The 7,861-nt window shown below is 38.9% G+C and overlaps 1 protein-coding gene across 2 annotated transcripts in view; it reads right to left on the bottom strand.

Moving 5' to 3' along the window:
- The window catches only part of prr12a (proline rich 12a), a 21,180-nt gene extending 20,201 nt beyond the window's left edge, over positions 1-979 (bottom strand). For both annotated transcript variants that reach the window (XM_083557053.1, XM_083557054.1), the window contains exon 1: positions 319-979. The gene's annotated coding sequence lies outside the window, so the exon portion shown is untranslated. The remainder of the gene's footprint in view (positions 1-318) is intronic.
- Positions 980-7,861: the final 6,882 nt, after the last annotated feature.

Genomic DNA, 7,861 nt, shown 5'->3' with positions numbered 1-7,861 from the left:
AGAGGGAGAGAGAGAGAGAGAGAGAAATGGAGGGGAGGAGAGTGAGAGTGCGTGATACAGGGGGGTGTTCACCAAACCACCTCCAAAAAAAGAAAAGAGAGGAAAAAGAAGAAAAAAAAAAAAGCAAACCACACTCACTCACGCGCGCGCGCACACGCACGCACCTCACTTCCTTTTCGGTTTCAAAATCAGCCTAATTAATGCCCCCCCCCCCAACACACACACACACACACACACACACACACACACAAACACACGACACGCCGAAGTATTGCAAAAAAAGAGAAAGAATGAGAAATTAAAGGACAGTCGGTTTACCGGATTGTAGACGCAGGGATGATGCACGCGGGTGACCGTACACGTCCTTTCGGTTGTCTTCTTCTCCTCCCCCTTTTCACCCCTTTCGTTCGGGTTATTGGAATAATAAAAAAAAGAGAGAAGGAAGAAATAAAAGAGAAAAATGGAGGCGCACACCGACGTCCGCGGTGCGCGCGCGCTACATTTCGTTTCACCCCCTCCTCCTCCGCCCCCGTTAATTATAATAATAATGATTATAATAATAATAATAGCAACGACGACACGAAGAATAAAAGGCGCGCGCGACGCGCATTTAACTCGCGCTTTTCACGAGCAGGAAAAAAAAGAGGGGAGCGAAGAGAAAACGCGAGGCTCGTGAGCGGCGCGCGAGGCTAAAGCTAGCTCCCGTCGACGCAACATCCAAAAAAAAAAAAATTTAACACGGTTTCCTCCAAAAAAAACCCAAAAAGGCTCCTGCTCCGGCTCGTTTTGTTAAATAAATAAAATATACATATGCACGACAACAACAACAACAAAAAATGGCCGGTTTCGGTTTTCACGTCAATACCTCGGGCCTGCTTGGTTTAAAAAATGTTTTCATAATATTAGTCATTTTCCCCCCTTTGAAGACGCCATTTTTGAAGGCGGCCTTGCAGCTCGTCTCCCCCTACTCCTCCTCCATCCTCCTCCTCCTCCTCCTTCCTACCCTCCCGCCCCTAGTGCGCTCGTGCTCCAAGTCGATGTGCCCTGCTTGTTGCATGCAACTCCCCCAAAAGCCCTTCCACAGAAAGAGCCGGGTATCAGTCAGCCCTAGGTCGATAGAGGAAGTGCAAAAACCACATGCAACACCTACCCTTCTGAGTAATACTTACCACGGCCACTTGTGCATGTATCTACCTGGAAGTGCTGTAGATGTTTGGTAGCAACCAGGTTTCTGGTGCAGCTTCTTGCATGCCTGAAGAACCTACTCTGTGTTATTACCAACTTATAATGCATTTGTACCATATAGAAATAAACCGTTTCTAAAATAAAAATTTAAAGGTCCCATGTTAATCCGAGTAACTACCAAGTTAAGAGGAGAACTCATTGAGAGGAATCAGGTGCATCCCAAACGATGAAAGACAACATGGATCACTGGTACTTCAATCCCAGTTCACCAACAGTTAATACCTGATGCTTCAGGTTTTACCTTCTCTTCTGGAACGACCTCCAGAATATCGCATGTGCATGCTCCTCTTCTTCATTTATTCGTTCTCCGTATAACAGAACCACAAGTTCACTAAAGTGTGTGTTTAAAGGGGAAACACAGTTCTGAAACTTTTTTTTTTCCAAGTTATTGTCTGAAAAAATATTTTTTACAAAACCTTTTAGTTATAGAACCACCATCCAATCGGTGTTCAGGTCTCAATGTTTAGGTTAAATCCAGATTTATTTAGTCAAGTCTTTTATGAGAAGGTTCCTCTGAGGTAAAGGAGCAGATCTGGAGGGATCATGGATATAATATTTTGAGATGTTTGAATGCTCTTGATGTATCAGTGGTTCTTCCTTTCTTCTTTCTAGATAGGTTCTTCTCCATTGGAGGCCACTCTGTGCAGCTGAGGAAGGTTGAATATAGGGTTGCATATAGGCGCAGTACATTTCTGGAAAATTTCTATGTGAATTTCATCTGGGGAATTTTTTAAAAATATTCCAAGTTGAAAATTTACCTGGAATTTATTGAAATAAATCAGAAATAAACATTAATATATTGTTAGGTCATAAGCTGACATGCAAACGAATACAGATTTAGAAAATTGACATTTTGTTTTGTCTGATTTAGTTTTAAATACTGCAAAACAATTATAGATATTTCTTAATATATATTTCACAATATTGCTGTTTTGTTCGGTATTTTCGATCAGTTTTTCTAAATTTATTTTCTAAATGCAGGCTTGACGAGCATAAGGGACTTCCTTCAAAAACATAAAATAATAGTAATATGTCTAACATTTTGACCAGTACTGTAGTTCTGTATGAAAACAGAAACCTGGCAAGCAGAAGGTAGAAGAGAATCACAGCTTGAGCTAGCTAACTTCATAAATTGACGATGAAATGTGTTAGCGCTAGCTTACATTTAGCATAGCATTTATAACAACTGGGGATTGCTTGTAGGGGATGACTTTTTTTCGACAGTTTTTTTAATTTATAATCTGAATTAAATATCTGCTCAATCAGTGTATTTGTTTTTTTGTATATGTAGTTGTATAAATTCATTCACAATAGCTTACTTCCTGTCACCCCTCTTCTCTCTCTCTCTCTCTCTCTCTCTCTCTCTCTCTCTCTCTCTCTCTCTCTTTCTCTCGGTCGAGTATAATATAGTATGGGACAGTATAAGACTGTAGAAATAACATGACTCATAATCTTAAATTCCAGTACTCATGTTAGTTCTCACTCTCCAGTGTTCTGTATTGTTTTAAAGACTATAATCACACTCTTGATGTCACCCAAATGAGGATGGGTTTCCCTTTTGAGTCTGGTTTCTCTCAAGGTTTCTTTCTCATAACATCTAAGGGAGTTTTTCCTTGCCACAGTCGCCACGGCTGATTATCAGGGATAAATACACATCGTTTACCTTAACTGTTGATTTCTTTAAAGCTGCTTTGAGACAATGTCTGTTGTGAAACGTGCTATAGAAATAAACTTGACTTGACTTGACTTGAGTTAAAGAGTGAGAAGATAGGAGGGAAAAATAGCATATTGAGTGACCACTGTTCCTACCACTCTTCCTTCTGCGGATCTTTCCACTTCATCCAGGTCTGCCTCTGGATAGTGTTCTCCTTATTTGAAGGCCACTCTGTGCAGCTGGGGACGGTTTCTCAGCAAGACCTTGGGTGGTTCCATGAAATTCCGGAGTAAGAACGGGCGCTTTGAGGATGGATTTGGACTGTAGTTAATTTCAACAGACTGCTACATTGACTCAGGAATACTTTTCGCTTCTGATCATCATCACTGCACCCCGCAACATCGTATATCTGCTATAAATGGACATTCGGTCCAACCCAGATGAGGATGGGTTCCCTCTTGAGTCTGGTTCCTCTCAAGGTTTCTTCCTTATGGCATCTCGGGGAGTTTTTTCTTGCCACAGTCGCCACCGGCACGCTCATCAGGGACAAACTTACTTATAAAGAACATATTTACTTTTAATCACCACATTATCTGTGTAAAGCTGCTTTTAGACAATGTTCATTGTTAAAAGCGCTATACAAAAAAAAATGAATTGAATTGAATTGCTTACTCACAGCACAAGGAAGTCAATAACAACATAAACTTATGTAATGTTTACGTAATATTTATGTAATTTTCGTGATGACTCGCCAAGTTGGACGTTTTTTAAAAATATTATTTTGTGTGCAGGATTTGAGAAATGATGTGTGTAATGTTATGGACGAATGCACGTTGCATGTAGGAGGTGTGGCCTCAGTGGCTCTGCAGTAAGTGTGCTGTGTGCATGTGTGTGATGGATGCAGGGTAGAAATTCAACTAAAATGGCATTAAATCTGGTTGTTTTAACCAAGATTCTCCTGCACAATTTTTACATTTAAGTTCCCCATCATAGGCTAACCGGCAATTTTGTAAATTCCTAGTTTATTCCTGTTAATTCCTACATTTTTACATTGATTCTCATGAAAAAAAAAGTTTCCAGTCTTAAAAACTCCTGGAAGTTTGCAACCCTACTTGTGGCAATATGGAAGCAATTGAATTTATTTAATTTAATTGTTAGTATAATTTTGTTGCACAATAGTTTGACACAGCGCAGTGCATGTAGGGGGTGTGGCCTAAGTATCTCTGCAGTAAGTGTGCATGTGTTTGATTAATATGCAGTGTAAAAATTTAACTGAAATTGCATTAAATCTTGTTTTAACCAAGACTATCCTGCAAGATTTCTTTTAACTACATTTGAGTTCCTAGTTAGAGGCTAACCTGTAATTCACATATTTATTCCCATATATTCCTATTAAATCCCATGGATTCGCAAAATGAAAAGCCTAAAGATCCTATTAGGCTTCCCAAGAGCCATCATTTCAATAATGATGGAACTGTAATGAATGGACATCTGGTGCCACCCAGATGAGGATGGATTCTCTTCTGGGCCTGGTTCCTTTAATGGTTTCTTGCCATCTTTCCCCAAACCATGACTGTATGGAATATCTTCATGTGCTTGACAACTGCTCTTGCCTGACTGATTATGCCGCTCTTCAGTCATTTGGATGGAAAACCGTGGAAGAACCATGCAAAGAACCCTGACCTCCTTCCCAATGAACACGTGAAGCACACATCTCTAATGCTCTTGGAGATGAATAAGCACAAATCCTATGCTTGTAGTAAAAAGCTGTGGAGGCTCTGCATGTCCATGGTATGAAACAAGATGTTCTAGGATGATAAGCAGGTGTCTGGATTTTATTATTATTATTATTACTATTATTATTGTGTGTATTAGTAGTAATAATAGTATGCACGTTTTATGCACATGCTCCTTTATATCTATTAGAAACATGTACATTTGTGGATAGAATTTTACCTTAGGTTCACCTACAAAAATCTCCACCCTGACCATTCAGCCTAGAAGAATCTCTCAAGAATCCTGGTCTGCCTTGCAACATCCTCGCAAACTTCCAGTACTGCACTACCAAAAGCCCCTGAGTGGCTGTGTTGCTGTCTGTTTCGGCAGCCAATCACGAGGCCCCGAGCAGCAAAAGGCAGCTGAGCGAATTACAGGCAGCAAACTCGGAGAACTTTGAGGACATCTAGCAGACTACCAAACATGCTGCCTGAGGACGTCTCACACAACTGAGAACGCACTCATCCAGCTCAGAACAACCTGTTCATCATGAGTCTGGTAGGCGCCTTTCTGACGCTCATAGTGATGAAACAGTTTTTATTTGCAGGATGTCGGATAATTATTGCATGTAATTTAAATGCATGTTAAATGTCACCATCTTTGGAAAAATTACTCGGTACATTTATATAAGACTGGGAGATTTTATTCCGCTTTTATTTTTATTTTACATTCCAATATTGTATTGTATTTTTTTTTATTTGTAGTCACTCTTCATTGTACTTTTAAAATAGCTTTTACTAGTTATTTACTGTCTCTAGATGACAAATATAGCATCTTTCCAACCCTTTTTGTTTTAATATAACTCATGTTACTGAGTCATGTTATAAAAAGTGTCACAGTCATTCTGGGGAATGTTTATCAACGATTTTTTAAGAAATGTTAAGAAATTTGTTAAGAGTTTCTATCCGATCGGATTTGGCACATCACGTTTTGCCAAAGAGCCTTCAGGATCGGCTTTTTTATTTATTTATTTATTTATTTTTCACAATAAATTCCATGTTTGGCCATAACCAATCAGATTGCGATTCAGTCACTCCAGGGCCCTCTAGCAGGTGTCCAACGCTGGCATTTTTTTAGGTTCTTCGATTAGATGGTCTGAAAGTGCGCTGATTAGCGCTCGTAACCAGCATCTGTAGCAAACTGCACAAGCTCAAATATATTAGAGTTTAAAAGCTGGGTTTTTTTCATTCCACAATGGCTGACAAAGGAGAAGAAACTAATTCGGGCCCAGATACACTTACAAAGACATTTACAAGACGGACTTTTTAAGAACGGTTTATATTTTTGCGTTTGCTTTCCTGTAGAATTTGCACCAAAATACACAATTTGCCTTTATATAAAGAAAAAAGAAAAAAGAAAAACATCTCATCATTCTCAATCATTTTATAAGATTAATATCGATGCTTCTGCTAGAGATGACGGCTTCAGTGAAAGGAGACTTGTTGAATTGTGTTCATTGGGTTTCTTGCTTTAGTAATGGCATTCATTCTCACTGTCTGTGATGCGGCGCAGTGTTATACTGCGTTTATCTATAATATTGATGGTTTCTGTAGCTGTAGCATCATAATTATAGAATGATTAAAATTGAAATTTTATTTGAAATTCACCTTTAAGAGGTGGACCGATTTAGATAGGAAATCACTGAAGGTCTAGGGGTGACGCTACTGTTAGTTATTATACGTTGAAGTTGTGTGATTCAAAAATTCAGATTATATTATCAGTCATTAAATTATGTATAAGGATAATGGAGAAACTTGGTTATTATGTGGTAGGATGCTAATAGCTTTATGATGACATTGTGTATGAACGAGGAACACAACTGTTTTGATATACACGGCTACTTTCCGGTTTATTGATGCCTGCCATGTGGATGAATGGGAATCCATACTGAGGGTTCATTCGCACCACACTACAATCGCTCGAAGGCTCACTTACAAGGCCGACGTACAGGGGGGGAAATAAGTATTTGATCCCCTGCTGGTTTTGTGAGTTTTCCCCCTTACATAGAAATGAACAGTCTAGAATTTTTATGGTAGGTTAATTTTAACAGAAAAATACAGAATATCAAAAGAAATCCATAAATTCCAGCCTTGTGCACGTCTACAATCTTGTCCCTGACGTCCTTTGACAGCTCTTTGGTCTCGTCCATGGTGGTGGAGAGGTTTGAATGGAAGAGGGTGATTCTGTGATGGGTGTCTTTATACACCTCAAGAGTTGATATTAGGAGTTCTTTCTTTAAAGGACAGGACTATTTGGGGTCTGTGGATGTCAGAATTCTTGCCGGTTAAATGGGGATCAAATACTTATTTCGCTCGCTCGAATACAAATTAATTTAAAACCTTTCTGTTTTTTTATGCATTTTTTTCTCTCTGTTTGTATAAACCTACCATAAACATTCTAGATTGTTCATTTCTTTGTACGGGGGTAAACTCCCAAAATCAGCAGGGGATCAAATACTTATTTCCCCCACTGTAAACACACACGTAGCCGACATGCACTTGAGACGTACAATAAAGCCCGGTCATATCCATTGTTTTGTGAATATGATTTGATTTAGCTAATCATGAATGCAGACGTACTCAGCCCACAGTATAGTTTCACTTCCGATGGACTTTCGTAGAAAAGGGTTGCGGACAGTTCTGTGAACTACTCACTGACTTTCAGATCCTAGTGTATACACAGTGTACAGTTGTATAACAAAATAGGAGTACACATATATCGTGTTCAGTCATGCTAACACTTCCCATGTCCACACACACACACACACACACACACACACACACACACACACACACACACACACACACACATTTATACACAAACTCAATTTTGGGCTCACAGAACAAAACGTAATATGACATGACAGGAAGGACAAGAGACAAGAGGCATGAAACATAGATGTACATATACATATTTGGATCAGGAACCTATATCAAAAAGAAATATATAACTATATCTTTAATAGATTACATAAATAGATTATAGTTATAACATCACATGTAAAATAAATGCCTTTCATGAACATGGTTGATGAAACGTCTTTCTTTTTATTTAAGGACTTAAAGGTTGAGTGTTTTATTTTTCCTAAAGCCACAGCAACTTGAACCTAGAACCTTAAAGTTACTAGCAACTGCCCGTATTTATAGCATTCGAGCCCTTCAGGGCATTCTAATTTCGAAGTCAAGT

Source organism: Silurus aristotelis, assembly GCF_946808225.1.
Source record: "Silurus aristotelis genome assembly, chromosome: 12".
Taxonomy (NCBI): Eukaryota; Metazoa; Chordata; class Actinopteri; order Siluriformes; family Siluridae; genus Silurus; species Silurus aristotelis.
This window is presented reverse-complemented; position numbering and strand designations above follow the sequence as displayed.